Source organism: Miscanthus floridulus, chromosome 14, assembly GCF_019320115.1.
Source record: "Miscanthus floridulus cultivar M001 chromosome 14, ASM1932011v1, whole genome shotgun sequence".
In the NCBI taxonomy this organism is placed as follows: domain Eukaryota; kingdom Viridiplantae; phylum Streptophyta; class Magnoliopsida; order Poales; family Poaceae; genus Miscanthus; species Miscanthus floridulus.
The window spans coordinates 97,684,097-97,706,152 of NC_089593.1; the positions used below are offsets into that span (position 1 = coordinate 97,684,097).

General features: G+C 42.4%; 1 non-coding gene and 1 pseudogene across 1 annotated transcript; both read right to left on the minus strand.

The window, feature by feature from the left end:
* Positions 1 to 398: 398 nt before the first annotated feature.
* The window catches only part of LOC136504086 (L-type lectin-domain containing receptor kinase IX.1-like), a 32,760-nt pseudogene continuing 11,102 nt past the window's right edge, over positions 399 to 22,056 (minus strand).
* On the minus strand, positions 7,072 to 7,177 carry LOC136506240 (small nucleolar RNA R71). Its single transcript, XR_010771464.1, has one exon. It is a non-coding gene; the product is annotated as a small nucleolar RNA R71 (small nucleolar RNA).

The window sequence follows — 22,056 nt, forward strand, 5'->3', positions numbered from 1 at the left end:
CATATCTCTCCAAGAATCAAAACATTAAATTTTAAAAGACAGCTAAGGAACTTGGATAGTTATTTCTCGAGGAATGAAGTTCAACAAGAGACAATTCAAGACTTCCCTCATTATACTCAGTAGAAATAACTATATAGCCACAAGATAGGAGTGCGGAAAAAAAGGAATAGAAGAGAGAGACAACGATAACTTTAACCCAAGAAATTATTTGACGATAACTATATAAAGTTTATGCCAATAAATGCTGTGGGTCAAGAACAATTTCAAGTAACAAATAATAATACTTGCAAAGTATGTTAAAGGAACATGATGAGGTACTTATTACATTCAAAAGCAGTGTGCCAAAGATCTCCGGGCATTGTCAATTTGTTGTCTCTGCAGTCGCGAATGATCTGAGGTCATTTGGGCAGGACAGTTGTGATTGTCATGCTGGATTGAGTAGTGCTGCTATTAACGCCTGTGACAGCGGTAGATGTATAGTAGAAGGCATCAGGTACGGTGGTGGCTCATAGATTGCCACCGGCATCCTCGCCTGCAGATTGGGCAGTGGCATCTCAGACCGCAGCACGCTGACGGCCTGCCCGATGGACGGTCGGAGGCTCCGGTCAGGGTGCGCGCACCAGAGTCCGACGACCATCACGGTCTCCATCTCACGGGCGTCGAATTCGCCCTTCAGCCGCTCGTCGGCGGCGTCGACGATGGCTCCTCTGCCGTGCCATTCCCACACCCATTGCACGATGTGGATCACGTCTTCTTCCTCGTGGCGACACACCAGGGGCCGCAGGCGATCTCTAGGAGGAAGACGCCGAAGCTCGACTCGGCATTGGCCCTGCCGGTGATCATGCACTCCGGGTCCATGTACCCCATGGTTCCAGCGAGCACCGTGGTGTGGGAGCCCCGGCCGTGGTCGACCAGCCTCGCCAGCCCGAAGTCGCCGAGCTTGGCGTGGAAGGACGCGTCGAGCATCACGTTGCTGGGCTTGATGTCCCTGTGCACCACGCACTGCTCCCACTCCTCGTGCAGGTAGAGCAGCGCCGACCCCAGCCCCAGCACGATCTCGTGCCGGACTGGCCATGGAAGCAGAGCGTCGTCGCTGGCTCTGTACAGGTGTGTGTCGAGGCTGCCGTTGGGCATGAGCTCGTAGACGAGGAGCAGCTCGCCGCCGCCGTGGCACCAGCCGATGAGCTGCACCAGGTTGCGGTGCCTCAGCCGGCTGATGATCCTGACCTCCGCTGCGTACTCCTTCCTCCCCTGCTTCGAGCCCTTCGATGCCCTCTTGACGGCGACGTGAAGGTCCATGTCCTTGAGGAATCCTCTATACACAGACCCAAACCCACCTTCTCCAAGCTTCTGCTTGTCCGAGAAGTTGTCGGTGGCAGTGGCGAGCTCGCCGTAGCGAAACCGCTTTGGCCCGGTCCCTTTCTCGAACTCGTCCTCCATCTCATCCGGCTCCTCGTCGAAGAACCCTCCTTCTCGCAGCTCTTGCGCCCTCGCTTCCTCGATGATTCTAGCCTGTGTCCTCCGTCGCCGGCGAAGGAGCCATATGGAGAAGAAGCCCAGGATGATAAAGATCGAGACGGAGCCGAGGGAGGCGCCTATCACGGTCGCTGTCATTGATGGTTCTGTGGAGAGATGCAAAAGACCGCGTCAACGTTGTTGCCCTGCATCAGTCGATGACGATAAACGGATAAAGGAAGCCGCTGCAAGAAGATGTCTACCTGAAGACGTAGTTGGCGCCGGCACCGGCGGCAGAGTGACGTTTATCGGGGCCAACAGGTAGCAACTGTAGCTCTTGATGGCGCCTCCCGTCTGAGTGGCAAACCGCTTCCCTAGCCTCTTGGCGGTGGCGAAGGCGGTAGAGGCAGTTCCAATGCCGATGCCGGTGCCGGCGGCAGGGTGACGTCTAGTGGGCGGAGCAGGTAGATGTTTTCAAAAATCTCAAAACTTCGGATCCATTTACTAAGTTTAGCTTTGCTAAGGGACTAGCAAATGTTAAGCTTGGGAGAATTTATTGACGGTAGTTAAGAACCATTATAAACTGTCAATATAACATGCACAAGGGCATAAATATAATCACCAACAAAGGTTTAGGGGTTTAAACTAACAAATTCCACGAGTTTTGGTGAATCTGTATTTTCTGCAGGGTTTATCCAGAAAGCCGTCAAGGTAGACCAACATATCAGATTTAATTACGCTTATCCGCAGCGAAACGGACACCAGAAGGTTTTTGAAGACTCGAGAGGACTCCACACCGAAGCGAAGGGCGAGACGCTGACATGTGGGGCCGGCCGGCCCCACCTTGAAGCCACCTAGCCCCTGGGGCTCACTGTCAGCCTCCACATCACAATATCGGTTCTCCACCGCCTCCTGGGTTACATCTACGCCGTCCTTTAAGTCGGTTTGATCCAAGGGCTCATGTTGGATGCTCCGGGCTATATATACCAGCCCCTGCCACCCCCGGCATAACCCCAGTTAAAGTTATTTGGGAAGACAGAAACCCTAATCATCCTCAGAGCTCCACCATATTTTAGGGCATAGCTAGTTAGGCAAGGTCTAGAAGGAGGTAAGCAGGCTTCGCTTGGATTCCCGATCGTGTCAAGAGCGTGGTTCGGTATAATCTTTGTACCCCTCTCTTTTTTGTGCCTCCATTACTTTTATATGCTAATTACAATTGTTATGACAATATTAGTATTCATCTTATTCATGTTCTTTGTTACAATGTTCATCGTCTAGTTTGATTATATGCATAGTATAGTTAGATTATCATCATGTTTACGTATAAGTTCGTATAGGCTCACTCTAAGGTACGATGGGTGAGTGGTCGACATTGTGTAAGCGTAGTGCTTATATGTTGTTTACCTGCGGATACACCCTATATTCTGGGTCATGTGGTAGGTCACAGATGTGACACTCTCGTTGAGTTCTTTATAGTCCACTCCCCGAATATAGGCGCACGTAGGGTTCGGTTACGAAGAAAGGACTACATCTATTCTTAATCTTTCTTAGTAATATCTCTTATGTGTAGATATGACGATGATCTTAGCAATGATTACAAGGTAATTACACCAATCAATGCATGCTTTGACTTGTAATTAAGAATGACTTAGGAATTATTCCTCTAATATTCTACCTGACCATGCTAATGCCATAGAAAGGAGTACTCTGAGTGATTTATCATTGATCAATACTTATCATATATCTTATCCTATGACTTACCCCTGTTATAAGTAGAATATTGGTTATGCTTTATTTCTCCTTCAATAGTATAACTTATCAATACATGTCCATGCTAGACCTTTCCTATGGTAAAAATATAAATAACGATACCTGAAATACTCTCGGGTAAAATGCTACAATGGTATATTATCTGTGCGCTTGCAGATCCTTTTCATTCATATATTTATTCTTCCTAGTCACATAATTAATAAAGAACTGCTTAGTTTTATTCTAGTAGTAATGCTATGTAGTATTGTTTACACCAAAATTTGGGAAGAATAACGCGGGAACTCGAAGCTTTCAGGATTGTGTCATCAAGAAATCGATTAGATGTAAATCGGTATCAGTTGATTTAGATGCGATGTCAGAATCGGCTACTTTATAGATGACGTTAGCAGACGACGTCAATGGGCTATGCTTGAATGGCGTCAGAAAGATGTGTTGGACTTTACAAATAAGGAAAATTAGGGTCCAAGTTATTATTAAGTTAGGAAGTTTTCTTTTATTTCAAGAATTATAATGAGTCGTATTTGAGTAGGATTCATATTTAGGTTCCGTGTATAAATATTAGACCCTAGTTATTGTAGAAGGGGACAAACAGTCAATCAATACAATCTTTTCGGCTTTCGCTATCGCATTAGGAGTAGGAGTACTATAGATCTCGACGAGTTCTTTAGCAAACAGGGCTACATCGACTGATCGACCTCCAGCTTGCTTGTGTGTACCGCGACGACTTGTATTCTGCTTTTAAAGCTACATCAGCTGATTGATCTTTTATAAGCCATAATATAAGTTAGTTATCGATCTGTATCGTAGTTTGTAAGGCTGCATTAGGTGATTGATCTTTTACGAATCATAATATAGATCAAAGTTATCGATCTTCTGTTAAATAACTTGTTGTTTAATACACTATCACCAGTTATCGAATCTGCTAAGATTAGTAAGATTCTTCTTACTATTTTTGGTTGATTCACCAGGTATCGGTCTTTTTATAATTAATGTTTTATTAATTATAACAAATCACCTGATTGAGATAGAGATAGATCGGCATCATATCATCTTAATTGGTGTGCGCTTGCAAATTATTTTCATTCATATATTTATTATTCCTAGTCACATAATTAACTAAGAACTGCTTAGTATTATTCTAGTAATAATGCTATGTAGTACCGTTTATACCAAAATTTGGAAAGAAGAACGCGAGAACTCGAAGCTTCTAGGATTGTGTCATTAAGGAATCGATTAGATGTAAATCAGTATCAGCTTTAGATGCAATGTCAGAATCGGCTACTTTATAGATGACATCAGCAGACAACGTCAATGGGCTATGCTTGAATGGTGTCAGAAAGATGTGTCGGACTCTACAAATAAGAAAAATTAGGGTCCAAGTTATTATTAAGTTAGGAAGTTTTCTTTTATTCCAAGAATTGTAATGAGTCGAATTTGAGTAGGATTCATATTTAGGTTCTGGGTATAAATATTAGACACTGGTTATTATACAAGGGGACCAACACTTAATCAATACAATCTTTTTGGCTTTCGCCATCATATTAGGAGTAGGAGTACTATAGATCTCGGCGAATTCTTCACCAAACAGGACTGCATCGACTGATCGACCTCTAGCTTACTTGTGAGTACCGTCACGACTTGTATTATGCTTATAAAGCTGCATCAACTGATTGATCTTTTATGAGCCATAATATAAGTTAGTTATCGATCTGTATCGTAGTTTGTAAGGCTGCATTAGCTGATTGATCTCTTATGAATCATAATATAGATCAAAGTAATCGATCTTGTGTTAAATAACTTGTTGTTTAATACACTATCATCAGTTATCGAATCTGCTAAGATTAGTAAGATTTTTCTTGCTATTTTTGGTTGATTCACCAGTTATCGGTCTTGTTATAATTAATATTTTATTAATTATAACAAATCACTTGATTGAGATAGAGATAGATCGGCAACATATCATCTTAATTGGTCGTCCTTTGATCTGGTCACGCTTTAAATCTTATAATTGATGGCTTAATTCCGCTAGATCGGCTGTTTTATCTCTATTCCAGTCAAACATAGTATGCATCTAAAGACATGTTTCAATCTTAAATAAACTCACTAGTTAATGTGACCTAATCTAATGACACTACCATAGCTGCATCGATCCGGTCGAACCTCACTGGTTAGACTTTAGATTAGAAATTATCGATTAGTGGTCTTGTTCATGATCAAGACATGCACTCTGTTTGTTTGCTATGACTGCATCGGCTATTTTAGTCGATTTGCCTATACTCTCACGCATATAGCATATTTTTATGAATCTGTCAACATATAGATGGTTTTATAGATTCTTTGGCTTTAGTTTGTTATCATTATCAAAGCTGCATCGATCCGATCGAACCTCACTGTTCATGATAATAGATTAGATTCAAACTGTTTGTCAATTCATTTATATTAGACAGTTGATTTGTTCGCATGTTATACTTTTTTCATCAAACTTATCGGCTCGACGCTTTATATCAGTCACGTTCCATTTAGCCGATGATGCTTTCTTATATCGCTTCTTTGTTGATTATCAATTCTCTAATCGATCAATGACATCAATCGACCATTTGGTCATATATATTAGAATTTTAAGGAAAGATCTTCTGATTTTGTATTTGGGTGTATTGTACTTGTTTTGTCTAGATTAATCAATCATCATAAAACTGTTGTGATCCATGAGCATCGGTTATTTTGATTCATATCATTATCATTTAATATTAGCCAATAATCCTTGATTTAAAGATCTTCATTTCATGGATACGCTGGATATCGACTATTTAGTCAATAGCCTTATTGAATCGGCTATCTAGCCGTACATTTGGAATAGTCTGGTGCAACACTGACATATTCCACCTTAAATTACTGATAAGATTTTCTCTCCTTCTCAATTGCTAGTCAAATTGACTGGCACGTCGTTGGGTTTTTAGAATCGGCTGGTTCTGTGTTGAAGCCTAGCAGATCTCTGGTCTCGTCCCACTTAGATCCTCTGGCTTGCTATGTGTTGATCACATTGCCACATTTTTGTGTCAACAAGTACCAACAAGCATTCCTAGTGCTGTTACTAGGGGCTAGATTTAAAACTCTGTTCTTAGTAGTGACACTAAGAAATGTTAACAAGCATCTCTGGCATCATCACTAGGGATGACAACCTAGTAAAGTAATGTTAGAAGATATATGTTTATAATAGGTGACTACTAAACAAGTGACGAGTTAATAAATACCAACAAGCATTTTTGGCGTCATTGTCGGGAAAGATAGCTAGGCAAAGGAAGTATTGATAAACTTATACTTATTGATATGATCGAAAATAAACATAGACCTCTGCTCAAACAGGCTTACCATTGTCTTGTCTACTTGTGTATCCTATGCAGGATAATGTATGACCAGTTTTGACCTTCCGACAAACTACGTTGAAGATCCACAAGCATTAATTAGGAAGACAACCATATAAGGCGAAGCCTAACACCAGAATTTGAAGCTATGGCTAACAGGACTCTCCATGAATTCTCTGCTCCAACTATGGCCAACATCCGTACTGGACCGACAGTCAATATCAGAGACAATGGATTCAAGCTCAAGCCAGCTCTCATCAACATGGCGCAAATAAACCAGTTTTGTGGAAAGGCACATGAAGATGCGAGTGCACATCTCCAACACTTTCTGAAGATCTATAGCACTTTCACCATCAAAGCCTCTTCCCATTCTCACTCGTGGGGAAGGCAAAGCAATTGTTCTACGCCAACAAAGATAGAAATACTACATGTGATAACTGCTCCACGGTCCTTTTAGCAAAGTTCTTTCCTATAGGCAAGACCAATGCTCTGCGTAGGAGAATCTCAAGCTTTCAGCAACATGATGAATCTATCCCTGAGGCATGGAAACGCTTTCAAGATTATATTGCGGAATGTCCTCATCATGGGATGGAGAATTGGCTACTTATGCAGACTTTCTACCATGGGTTGATCAATAGTACCCGTGAGACTATGGATGCTGCTACTGAAGGTGCATTCCTGTCACTCACCATACCAGCTCCAACAGCTCTTATGGAGAAGATAGCCTCCAATCAAGGTTGGAATGTAGAACATGTTCAAACCCGCAAGAGGGGTGGAGATATGCATCAACTCAAGGAGATAGAGATGCTATCTACCAAGATGGACTTACTGATAAAAAAGCTTGAAGATCGAGCCAATGAGAAGCAAGAAGTCATGCATATTCATGATTCTCACATGACATGTGAAGTTTGTGCAAATACTGGGCGTTCAGGAAACAACTGTCTCAAAACCCATGAGGATGTAAACTTTGTCAACAACTACTTTCGTCCTTAGCAGAATCAAGGATGGAACCAGCAACAAAGGCCGAACTACCAAGGTAACTATCAAGGTAATAATTTTAACAATTTCAATCAACCACCCTTGAGAGAATTAATTGCCGACCAATCCAAACATTTGGAGGGATTATCTAGAAAGGTAGCTACCAATGATAAAATTCTAGAGAACATAAATAATAGAATGGATAGCTTTGCTTCTGCCATTAAGAACCAGCAAAGCTTTAATAAAATGATAGAATCACAAATAGCTCAACTGGCTGCTGATGTTTCTCCTTTCGACAAAGGTAAGATTCCGGGGCAACCGGAAGATCTAGAAACTGCAAAACTTGTCGATATTCATAATGCAGCATACTACTATATACAACCATCAACGAGAAGGTGGAGAGACTATACCTTTCCCGAAAAGAAGAGTGATCCAGGAAGACCTATCATCCCATCACCATTGGACCTCACATTTTCCAAGAAACTATCTGTGATTTTAGAGCAAGTGTCAACATCATGCCTAAGCTAATTTATGATCAAATTAATGGAGATACTTTGTTGTACGCAAATATGCATTTGCAGCTTGTAAATCAGTCACTCTGCTACCCCAAGGGAGTTCTTGAAGATGCCATTATTCGAGTGGGACAATCTTATGTTCCTGTAGACTTTGTGGTTCTAGAAACAGATGGAGATATAAGGGCACCCATTATTTTAGGCCGACCTTTCCTAAACACCACCAAAGCCATCATCTACGTAGATAGTGCCAAGATCTGCTTCATAATCAAGGATAGAAATGAGAAGTTTTCTTTCAAGAACCGCATCCTGCAATCTCCTAGACATCCACAAATGTCGTACCTACCCAAAGAGACAATAGTGACCAAGAAGAAGAACAATAGGAGGAGGAAGAACAAGGCCAGGCAGCCTCAAGAAGAATCATGATCAACACACTCCGATTAGAGTACGACCACCTCCTTGCTTCACCATTCTTTGCTAAGAAGGATGATCTAGGCGTACCCACGATCGAGTGTACCATTGGACAAAGAATATTCCACAAGACCTTCTACGACATTGGGTCGGGTGTCAATATAATGTCCAAGGTAACGTATGAATACTTATTTGGTGACGAACCTTTGTTTCCTACATATATGTAATTGCAGATGGTGGACCAATAAATCTAATTTCCGAAGGGAATAGCAAAAGATGTCATGGTAAGGATACATGATCACTATGCTGTTGCCGACTTCATGGTTCTAGACATGAGAGAAGAACAAGCATATACACCCATCATTCTTGGAAGACCGTTCCTCAACACAACCAACGCGATCATCTACGTCGGATCTAGATAAGTCCACTTCCGATTCCCTAGAGAAAAGGTACGCTGTTATTTCAATAGTTATACTACTTATGAGCAGCCGAAGAAGTTCCGTTCTAGGAGGAGACGTTGATCATCCCAAAACCAAAAGAATCAATCCCCAAAGAAAAATTGGGAGGAAGATGAGGAACCTAAAGAAGTTGTAAAAGATGAGCCCGCTCCGCCAAAGTCAGGTCCATAGACCAAGCAGGTATTGAAAGAAAAGGTAACATTGTCACTAGAGTCACAAGAGGTGCAACCATCAAGGTCTCCATCCTCAGGACTGACTGATGCACCCAAGGAATGAACAAGATAGGAAAAGAGTCCTGTCCGGAGGACTTAAAAATTTGAACCCTGGTCATGAGGTAATATCGGTAGTTATCCATATTTACTTTCTAGTATTGCATGATTTACTTTTCACTTTAGCATATTTACTTTTCTGCATTAGCATTGCATTTAGAATAGGAAGATGAAAAGTTTCATGACTACACTACATCATTGCAACATAAATCCTAAGCCCCATGTGAAAAATTTTCTCGGTGTATAAACACCCATGGGAAGATTCACTATGGTGGCATAAAAAAATAATATATCATGCATGCATATTTTCTTTCTGCATTATATAAATAAGAAAATCAAAAAATATTAATAGACATCCTGCTAGAACTTTGCCAATTAGGAAATCTGTCTAAACCCCCAAGGACAATAAATCTCTGAATGGCTGACCGCTAACACCTTATCCTAATCTGTGCCACGAGTTTTGGTGTTCTTGTTGGAGTATTTTGCAGTATGATCAAGAGTAAAGCCATCCATCCGAAGTATATTTTCCCAAACTATCGCTACACCCGCTGCACAAGGAATCCTACTTCTGGACGGATGAGAAAGACTTTTGCTAGTAGACTCACTTTAAGAAAGGCCACGACAACATTCAACTTGGGGGAGGAGCATCCCCAATGTATCGAGCTAAATATTTCTTTCTCTTGTGGTTTTACTATTTTTAAGTTTGCTTCATATTTGCTAAAGAAATAAAAAAATGCATAACAAACTAAAAAAATTATCTTAGCTAGTTATATATATATATATATATATAATAGTAAGGTGTGATCTTACAAGTAAAAACAAAATAAAAAGTTTGTGTCTAGTTTTCTATTTTTAAGAGCTAAATAAATAAATGGACTATGAGGATAATCTCTTGCAATGGAAATGATAAATAGTTGCTCTGTCGTAATTCCTTTCAAGTACTTAGTTTTCAGCCTTGAATTCTCCCGAGTTTTGGATACGGCTGTTTTGATATAAGAATTTACTCTGAACTTGAAACTCGTGGGTAGCATATGCTTGATCTAAGTCTAGGTAATTGACGGATATGATATGAGAAGGTCTGAGCTGCTATTTATCTTGTTCCTAGCGATACTAAAGTTCTAGACATTTATCTTTTGAAAAACATAAAAATGTTACATGATGAGCTCCTGTATGATAAAGCTTGAATTCCTACCAGAGCAATATATGATATTTAGATTAGGAAAACTTCCACTCATATATGTTGCTTGCATTGCATTGAGTTTAGTCAAGCTTTGTTGACCCTTATGAGAGATTTGTCATGCTCTTAAAATCAAGATCACGTACACACCACCCAAATATGCAATGTTCCTACACTGGGGGTTGGCGCAACAACATGCCATTTCATCTAGATCCACCCAAAAATGTTTTACTCCTACACTCGGAGTAAACACCAAAAATATTCTTGATAGGAATATCCACCAAATAAATGCTCCAAGTTCTTGTTGCTATCTCTCAAAAATTTTGTTGCAAAAAAGATGCATGTGGTTATGCAAAAGTTATTCATAAAAAAAGAAGTTGAGAAAGGAAAAAATGGACAAGTGTCCGAGATATTGAAAACAATGGGTACTTAGATGCCCGCTTGAAAAAAAGAGAAGAGATGAATAAGATAGCCTATGTTTTCTTGCAAAGTTGTTTTCAAGTTTTAGAAGAGAGATATGTTTTCAAGGAGCATAGTAGAATTAAGTTAGCCACCATATATATCCACCACATACATCCATACACATGCACATATTGATTTGATTTTATGACAACTCTTTTTGGATCCTAGGTTTGTCTTTATAATATATGTATTGTAAGTATGCTCTTTCATGCTTTTCACTCCTATGAGCTTCACATAAGCCTTAGTTGTAGGGAGTGAAAGGCATAACATCACTTTTCTTTGGTGAGAATCCACAAATACCACATATATTGAGAGACTTGAGAGTGTCATACAAAGGAAGCTCTGAGTTTTATTTTAAAAACCTATAAAAACTCTGGAATAATGGTTGAGCAAAGAACTTGAGACATAGTGCTTGACTTGATCATTCTGTCTTTCAATTGCTCAAGACCCAAGTGAAGGCAGAGAAGCCTCATGGTTGAAGGTAATATGGGTAAGTTTGAAAGTCAGATCGGTTTATTCTAATCCGGAGGAGAATTCTTGTTTGAACGCATGTGTACTTTTGAGGAGTTGCTATGATGTTTTCAAAAATCTAAAAACTTCGGATCCATTTACTAAGTTTAGCTTTGCTAAGGGACTAGCAAAGGTTAAGCCTAGGGGAATTTGTGGATGGTAGTTAACAACCATTATAAACCGTCAATATAACATGCATAAGGGCATAAATATAATCACCAACAAAGGTTTAGGGGTTTAAACTAACAAATTCCATGAGTTTTGGTGAATCTATATTTTCTACAGGGTTTATATAGAAAACCATCAACGTGGACCTACATGTCAGATTTAATTGTGCTTATCCACAGCGAAACGAACATCAGAAGGTTCTAGAAGACTCGAGAGGACTCCACACCGAAGCAGAGGGCGAGACGCTGACATGTGGGGTCGGCCAGCCCCACCTACATGTAACACTCTAGTGTTAAGCATTGCATTTGGCATTTGCATTTCATGAGCACAAGCATCATCCAAGCATTCATGAGCGTGAGCACATGAAGTTTCATTTCATTTACCTTCTCTTTATCACATGTGATGTTGCTTATATATTTACATATGCTTGTAATCATGTATGACCAATGTATGAAATGGTTGTGAGGTCATGAAAACACCTTAGACACATCTAGGATGGTAATTGGAACAATGTTTATATTCATGACATAGACCAAATTTGCTTCTAAGTGTCGGTTTCATTTGAAATGCTATTTTCATGATACTAGTTTGACCAAAGTTGAACAGTAGCTTAGAGTGTTTGCATGGTTGTGTGACCTAAATAAATGTTGTAGTTCACATCATGGGTAACAAACTTTATTTAAGGGTCATGAGCTAATTCAGTGTCTAACATGGTCAAATAGAGCTCACAAGTATCAATAAAATGTTGTTTTCAAAACTTGAAATTTCGTTGTCTTGAAGGTGTTTTCAGTTTAAATGTGCCCCACTTGGGAGCTTTGTCCCTGGCTAACCATTGAGAATTAGATGATGATTCCTAAAGCAAAGTTGGAGATCTCACATAGCTCTACAACTTTCACTAATACTAATTTTGCTAACTTGAATTGGATTAGGAGATATAGAGGAACGAAGTAGCGCTGTGAGTCAACTGAATCGGCACTTAGCCGATTTGAATCGGCTGGCCGTCGAGGCCGACCATGCCAGGCCACACGCACCACGTGGTGGTAGCACACCAGTGTTGGCCTAGCTGGTCAGGCCAGTAGGGGGAGAAAAGGGAGGCAAAGCCGCCACGCTCACTCACTCTCGCTCTCTCGCCCACTCTCTGCCTCTCCTTCACCTGCCAGAGCAAGCCGAGCACCGTGCCATTGCCACCGACCTACGCCAAGCTCGCACACCACTGCCACCGCGCCATTGTGCGATTGCTCATGCACACCACTCGGCCATCACCTCCTCCACCTCGCCGACAACCCATTGCCTTAGCTCGAGCCAAGTGAAAGGCCTATGGGCCATTGCCGTCGCCACCATGGCCACGGAGCACTACCGAGCTCTGAGCTACCTTGGCTAGCCCTATCCACCGCTCCTCCAATCTCTCTCTCTTGATTCATCTTTGTCATAGGTCCTAGAAGCTATAGCCATAGCTCGTTGAGCCGCTACCGCATCATCGGTGCTGGAACACCAGCCGCACCGCCGTGAGCCAAGAGCGTCGCCGCCATACACGCTACCGTGGCTGTCCATGCCTAGTTGTCTTGCTTTCTTGCTTCAAGATGTTAGGGTTAGGTTAGAGCTAGGTCTAGCTCGAAGCAAGAGCCTAAGGCCAATGCTAGCCTCGACGGAGTGGAATGCCGCCATGCCACCATGCACGCGGCCAAGCTTCGCCGCCACTCCACTCTGACCTAATCCACGCCATAGAGCTTCGCTAGGGTTTGTAGATGCCGTAGCTACGCTCGCCTGGCCATGCCATCACCGAGATGGCCAGAGCACCACCACGTGCTGCCACCATGCTCGTCGGTGAGCTAGCTCTGATGATCCTCTGAGCAAACCGAGGGTACCTGTAGGTGCGGAATAGGATCGGGAACACGTTGGGGCTGACCTCGTCGCTGGTGACCTCACCGTCGGTGAGTTCTCATCGGTCAAAGCCAGCCCCTGCCTCTGTCTCTCTGACTTGTGGGGCCAGTTGACCCACGAGGCCTAGTCGTCAGTCACAGCGGGGTGTATGCACTGAGATTACCTAGCTGTAGCGCCCAATTTGAAATTTGATTTTCTTTATTAATTTTTTCACAGATTTAGTTACAAAATTCAAAAATTTATAACTAGAGCTAGGAATATCCAAATGGGGTGAACCAAATTTTGTTAGATTCATCCTGAAGTGTACTATTTGGTAAAAAATATGAAATCTACTATTTAGGGTATTTTTCTAGGAGAATTAAATTGAGCAACATAAATGCTTTTTAAGTAGTTTCTACCTTGTAAATTGCATAACCTGAGCTAGGAAGGGATAAAATTGTGATTCCAATTTTGCTAGTCTTGTGTTGACATGCTCTAGCTAGGAAAAATATTAAACCTATAGTAAGCATACTTGAAATATGGTCTTCCTATTTAATCCTAATTAATTGCTAGCTTCTAGTGAAATTAATTGGGGTAAAAATACATAACATAAGATCTTACAAATTTTTACACAGTTTTCTCATGCTACTGGGCAAGAACTATTTTTGTCCTACCGTGGATGAGGTGTAAGGCCTAGGTCGGCATCTCTTATTAATCCCTCTCTTATGCTTTTGTGGAAGTATAATCATGAGCTGGCACTATATTTAACCAATGTTGCTGATGTTGGTTTTAAACTTTTAATTTGCTTCTGCTACTATTTTACCTGAATGTGGTTTGTAATAACTTTAATTCATACTCTGATGGATGAACTGTATTTGTGAACTTTTATATAACGTGTGACATGTATATTGAATCATGTACGATCTTGGTTGTATGTTGATGGTTAATCGAGACCCTTCGTGGTACTCGATGGACTACCGGTGTCGATAGAATATCATCGGCAGTCCTCTGAGGGGTATCCTACGAAGGTAGATTGATTGGTAGAGATGTGTGTAATCGAGAACAAGAAGGCAACATGGGCAAAAGAGTTAGATAGGTTTGGGCCATTAGCTCGATGTAATACCCTACTCCTATGGTCTATTGGATTGTATTGACTATGATATGATGTTGCGTGTGATCAGATGCCTTAGGCTAGGCCTAGGATCTATATGGGGATGTCGACTTGGGAACCCCTACCCCTCCTTATATGCTCTAGAGGAGTAGGGTTATAAGAAAAGTATCTTATTTGGTACTATATAATATCTTATTATAGTCTTGCGGTGCACGCCTTGATCTTGTGGGCTGGACCACCTTTGATGGTGCAGCCCATGTCTTGTCTTATGGATACCGAGGGTCATATCCCCCACAGCTAGTCCCCGAGTGCCTTGTATCCTTTGAGCAACATTGTCTTGAACAAGTTCAAGCACTTTGACATGAAGCCGATCAGTTTAACCGGTGATCCGAGAAGTGGAAGTCGAAGCCGACCAGCTTAATTGGTGACCTGGGTGGTGAAAGTTGAAGCCGGCCAGTTTAATTGATGACATGGGCGGTGAAAGTCAATGCCAACCAGTTTAACTGGTTAGAAGACCTCAAACTTAGCCAAGTAAGGCTTGCTAGAAGGATGTAAGGGGCTCAATATCAAATTTGAAAATTCTTCCACTTAGGAGAAGTGTAGCCATTTAGACTCCGTCAATAAGGAGGGTAAATCAAGAAATAAGCACTACATTTACCGCCAGGTGAAGTATAGCCACTTAGTCTCTGAGCTTGCTGGAAGATGAAGAATGAATCTTATAGCAGGGTCAAAGAAAAGAAGTCTAAAAGCTTGCTGACGTCATCTGACATGCGCGTAACAAGACCCCAGGCTTGCTGCCCAAGATCAGCACCCTGATCTGAACAACATGGAGCAACTTGATAGCACACCGATGAGACGTAGCAAGATCCAACCAACAAGGGAGTCCCTAGCATAGCTGGCGATGCTTACACGAAGAATCCAAGCACCGAGGAGTCCCCAGCTTAGCTGGTAATGCTTGCACAAAGAATTCGAGCACCAGGGAGTCCCTGGCTTAGCTAGTGACGCTTGCACAAAGAATTCGAGCACCAAGGAGTCCCTAGCTTAGCTGGTGATGCTTACATAAAGAATCCAAGCACCAAGGAGTCCCCAGCATAGCTGGTGATGAAGCCCATGCGATGAGTAGTCCAACCAACTAGTTGTCGACCAGGAGTGAGCGTCAAGTAGTCCAACTAGTTGGTTGGCGGTGAATCCGACCACCAAGGGAGTCCCCAGCTTAGCTGGAGATGCTTGCACAAAAAATTCAGACACTGAGGAGTCCCCAGCGTAGCTAGAGAGCCCCCAGCGTAGCTGACGATGAAGCGACAAACAATCCAAACACTGAGGAGTCCCTAGCTTAGCTGGTAAGCCCCAAGCATGAGTGACAAACAGTCCAGACGCCAAGGAGTCCCTAGCTTAGTTGGTAAGCTCCCAGCATAGCTGACGATGAAGCACGAGCGATGAACATTTCGGTCAACTGGTCTGCAGCGAAGTGAGCATTGAGTAGAAGCGACCAGCAAATAGTCTAATCAGCTGGTCGGCAATGAAGTCCATGAACCTAGCAGTCCAACCAGTTGTTCGGTGGAGATGTCCGAGCACTAGGTGGTCCAACCACCTAGACGATGATCTTGCGATACAAATATGTAGAACGGGTAGTACATGATGTAAAATATATGAACTCTAGAGAAGAATCAACAATGGTGATGAAATAGCGTATGTAGCTCGGCGATCAGTTGGTGTGAACACTTAGTGTTATTATGAAGATGTATTTATATTTAATATAAACCGCCCGACCAGTTAGTGAGTAGCTGAGTCTCAAGCCCTAGCTAGCCCATTAACCATAATACAGAGCGTGGAGCCTGTGTGCGTGTAGGAAGAACAAAGCATCGCTAAGGAGTCGCTGTTCACCACCCATAACGCAGATGGCAGACGCTCGTGCACGTGTAGGGTGGAGCCAAAGATAGGGCCATCTCTGGGAGCATCCGAGCATCAACATGACTATTTGGGGATTTGCCTTAGACTTAGTTGTATGTCATCTTTAAGATGGTATACATGAAAGAAAATCGTTTGGAGAGCAAACATGGAGAAAATAGCTTGGAGAAACATCATGAAGATATATGAAGGTTGGAGAATATTTAGAAAAATATTAAAGCATGACTAAGCTTTAGACAGAACATCTGGTCGGCGGTGTATGGCATTATCTGGTTGGCGTTGACGAAATTGCGCAGCCCTCAAGCTTTCCGGCCTGTTGCCCCGGCGGTCGTCGCAGTCATCATAGGGCCATTCTTTGCGGCGGTCATCGTTGTGATGCGGCAGGTGGTCAAAGTAAGTAGTTGGTGAAAATGACCTCAGAGGCGGTTCTGAGATCAGATCTGCCATTGCAGGTGTTGGTGTGGTCGGCACAAAATCGATCTGCACTGGCTAGATGAGCTCTCCGTCTCCGTCCGTGTTGATGGTCTAGGAAATTGATCCAACCGTAAAGATCTGGCCAGGCTGGGGGAGGGATGAAGAGCCTACAAAACATACCATCTTGTTCATCATGGAAACAGCACGCACACCCCTACTTGGCATGCCAACTGTCAACAAAATCTCATCGGTAGTCCTCCAAGGAGTATCCCATGAAGGTAGATTGATCGGCAGAGATATGTGTAATCGAGAACAAGAAGGCATCAGGGACACAAGAGTTAGATAGGTTTGGGCCGTCAGCGCGACATAATACCCTACTCCTGTGGTCTGTTGGATTGTATTGACTATGATATGATGTTGCATATGATCAGATGCCTTAGGCTAGGCCTAGGATCTGTATGGGGATGTCGACTAGGGAACCCTTGCCCCTCCTTATATGCTCTGGAGGGGTAGGGTTACAAGGAAAGTATCCTATTTGGTACTATACAATATCTTATTGTAGTCTTGCGGTGCACGCCTTCATCTTATGGGCTGGGCCACCTCTGATGGTGCAGCACATGTCTTGTCTTGTGGATACCGGGGGTCATATCCCCCACAACCGGGTTTATGTGGGCTCAAGTCTAACAGTGCGACTGCTTGTGAGCTGCCATTATACTTGTGCTCTTATAAATTGGTTGGTTTTGCTACAGCTGACATCAGAGAAAGATTCAACGTTAATTGCCATATGTGTATTTAAAACAAAGGTTTTTGTTTTCCAAAACTGGTTTTTAGCAACTTACAACTATATATATAGGTGTTTAAAAATAAATTTTGAATCTAAAGTGTGCTAGTGAACACTTTCCTTTATGCTCAGTTAAGGACTTCAGGTGGATAATTAAGTACCAACTTGGGAGTTTTTATTTTCATCATCCATATGGCGTGCTATTGTAGGGATGCCATTCACTTGAGTGGTAATGTATGGATCAAATCCTCTATGCCCAAGGTCAGATGCCACTCATCATCATAGTGGCATGACCGCAAGATGTGAGCGTGCGGTCTATGGGGAGAGTTAACTTTAATACTGAAGTGTATATATGCCTCATATATATACGGAAGTATTTAATTGTGGGTTAGCTTTGATGCGGCTATATATGCATATTTATATGTATATATAGGACACATTTAGTCTTGGGTAGCTTTGATATAGAAGTATATATATATGGGTATATAAATATATGGAAGTATTTAGCTTGCAACCTAAAGCCCAGATCTACATTCCGCATATATAATTGTGGGGTTGGGCTGAAATAAAATTCTTGTGCAGGTATACTAACAGCAAAACATGTAGCCCGACTAGTTACGTTATATATGAGAGAACATTTGTATGCCACCGTGTATGCCGTTAGAAGTTTTAAATTTTCCTAAGTTTGTGAGGACGTACGTAACATGCATGCATCATGATAAATCATTATTATTACACTTGCATTGTTCCTCCCCTTATGGATTTCTTACTCGGTTATGTAACTCTTATCCATTATGATGTTGTCTCATGAGAGTTGCACCATGTTGTTGGTGCAGATGGCAGCACCAGCTGGAAGTGAGACTTTCCTGCTGATGTTTGGTACCCCTGACCTACTTTGGAGAGTCTTGCATTATGCGGGGTATTATGAACCACCCCTCTATTGCTGGAATGAAGTATACCTGGAGGGACAACCATGGTACGAAGTACAGCTGACCATACCAGCTCATAACCAAGCACCCTTCTGGTAGGAATGGAGGGTAGAATCTGAAGGAAGAACTCCTTGGGAAGCTGCCCAAGTAGTGGTTTTTGAGGTGCTGAGTTAGATATGTCAGCAGTACGGGGATGAGCTTACTGGTAGTGCTGCTGGTACTTTTCCTCAGGTGGATTCATCCACAATAGTTTGGGCATAGCGCAACCACAATGCGTTGATCCGAGACCGAGATGAGCGAGCAGATAGTTCTAGTCCTGCTATGAGTTCAATGTTTACAGTGATGAAGATGTTCTATACTCATCAGGACACCAGAGACTTCTGGTAGGAGTCCTATACCACTTGCATTGATAGGCTCATGAGAGTCGAAGCTGCATAGTGTAAGCTGAGGAAGCGTGTGCGCAAGCACAAAAAGGTAGCAAGTGAGGCTCGGTGGGAAACTGATCAGGCATATATAGCATTGGGAAATCTCCACACCCAAATGGAGCAAGTTGATCAGTAGAGAGATACCGCCCAAGAGGTAAGAGTGGATGATTAGGCAGTGCTAGCAGGACTGCGGGAGTAGCTAGAGGCCGCTCATGCTGAGGCGCTCACAGCTACAGGCCAGTGGATCCAAGCAAACAACCATGCAGCCCTAGCAGAAGCAGCACAAAACAGAGACAAAGCCCTAACCGTGCAGCAGGATCGGGTCAAGAGGGATTTGTGCCAGCGGCTTGCATAGACCTAGAACATGGTGGTTGATCTTTAGCATGAAGTGCATCATCTGAACAACCAACTGCACCCGGTCCTTGATGAGGAAGAAGAAGATCTAGAAATGATGGTCGAAGATGACGGTTGCATGGAAGAAGTGGAGCTAGAGGATGAGGATGATGCTATCTCCAACCTCGACAGTGAGCATGCTAAAGATTAGAGTCGCCTAGTGACTAGTTAAAGTGCTAGATGTATCCCTGTTATTCATGTAATGGACTTGTAGCTCAAAGTTTGGTATTAGTGATTTAACTTTGGTGTAATATTGGCACTTTGCATGTTGTCTCACTATTGATTGAGCTTTGGTGAAATTCTAGTTTCGTTTTACTAGTGGATTATGACATGCATATCAACATGTTACAAGTATGATAAGTGATCTAATTAGTGATGTCATGTTGCAAGAATGGATGATTATGCCTCTATTTTATTGTATGAATTTAAGATTCCCTCCAGTAATTTCAGTTTGGCATGATTACATAATTCATCTGCAATCTCTTGACATTATCCAATAATCACTGATTGTTGTAACTTTGTAGATGACTCACACTTGAGCTGGGGCAGGCACCAGCCAGGGTGGCAACGATGGTGACTTACCACCACCGCCATCACCATCAGTGAATGAATTCTTCGCACAGTTCCTGGGTAATCAGAGAGCCATGGAGGATACACTACGCCTCATTGCGCAGAACACCGCTCACGCCCGTCAGCAACATCAAGGGCCTGAGCCAAATCAATATAGCTCTTTCAAAAATTTCCAAGACACCAAGCCTCCTATCTTCAAAGAGGTTGAAGAACTGCTCCAGGCGGATGAATGGCTTAACACGATAGAGGAGAAGTTCCATGTATTGAGGGTTACTGAGCATTAGGAGGCTGAATATGTGTCCCATCAACTGTAGGGATCGGCAGGGATATGGTGGACCCATTTCCTGTCTTCTCTACCTACAAACGCACAGGTCACATGGGAATAATTCAAGTTTGCCTTTAGGGGACATCACATTCTCCTAGGGCTAATGCGCATGAAAACCACCGAGTTCATGAGGCTTACTCAAGGGACCAAAACCCTTTCCGAGTACATGCATGCCTTCAATAATCTTTCCCAATATGCCCTAGAGTTTGTTAACACAGAAGAGAAGAAAATAGAGAGCTTCAAGAGAGGCCTCGATACCAAGCTAATGAAGACCATGGCCAACTCAAGGTGTACCACATACAACGAGTTCTTCAGTGATGCCTTGACCTAGGAGAACCAGAACAATTTGCACGGAGCAGCGAAGGGCCGCAAAAGAGCAACTAAGGCAGGCACCTCAGGATCTTCCTAGTCTAGAGCTCCAGTGGCAGGCACCTTCGACATTGAAAAGCCTTTCGATGTGTTCTGTGATGCATCGGGAATAGGTTTGGGGTGTGTGCTCATGCAAGAAGGAAGAGTTATTGCCTATGCTTCTCGGCAATTGAGAAAGCATGAAGTCAACTATGCTTTGAAGATATGGAGACATTACTTGTTGGGAAATGTGTGTCACATATATACTGACCACAAAAGTCTCAAATATATCTTCACTCAACCTAAGCTGAACATGAGGCAGCGAAGATGGTTAGAGCTGATCAAGGACTATAATTTAGAAGTGCACTACCATCCAGGAAAAGCCAATGTTGTAGTGGATGCACTTAGTCAGAAATCTCATTGCAACACTTTGGAAGCCTTGCTGGAAGATGGATTTAATTTGCTACATCCTGTGGTGCTACACAATATCACCGTCAGTTGCTCACTCAAGAGCAAAATCATAGAACTACAGAAGACGGATGTAGGTATATTTCACATTAAGAGAAGGATGAAAGAACTAGAAACCAAATATTTTAGGTTGGATGAAAGGGGTGTGCTATGGTTTGAGGACTGACTGGTAGTACCGAAAGACCGTGAGCTTAGAAATCAAATTTTAGATGAAGCTCATTCATCCAAGTTGTCTATCCATCCAGGTAGTAGCAAAATGTATCAAGATTTGAAAACCCGTTTTTGGTGGACCAAGATAAAGAAAGAGATCGCCGCCTATGTCGCTAGGTGTGATAATTGCAGTAGAGTCAAGGCCATTCATTTGAAATCTACTGGATTACTTTAGTCATTGCCTATTCCTAGCTAGAAATGGGAGGAAATAAGTATGGACTTTATTATAGGCCTCCCGCTGACACAACAAGGTCACGATTCTATATGGGTCATTATAGATCGCATCACCAAGTCAGCACATTTTGTACTAGTTAACACAACGTATTACGCTGGGAAGTACGCTGAGTTGTATGTTTCCCAGATCATGAGACTACATGGAGTACCAAGGACCATAATCTTAGATCGGGGACCATAGTTTATAGCTCATTTTTTGGAACACTTGCACCAGGCCTTGGGAACTAAACTAATCAGAAGTTCAACATATCATCTACAAACTTTAGGACAGACCGAGCGAGTGAATCAAATTTTAGAAGACATGTTGAGAGCTTGTGTTATATCTTCCAAGGGTTCATGGGAGAAATAGCTACCTTTAGCTGAGTTCTCCTATAACAATAGATATCAAGAGAGCATCAAGATGGCTCCTTTTGAGGCCTTGTACGGTCGGAAATGTAGAACTCCCTTGAATTGGATTGAGCCTAGAGAAAGAAGATATTATGTCATTGACTTTGTCACTGAAGCTGAAGAGCAGGTACGCATTATCCAACGGCATATGAGAGCAGCTC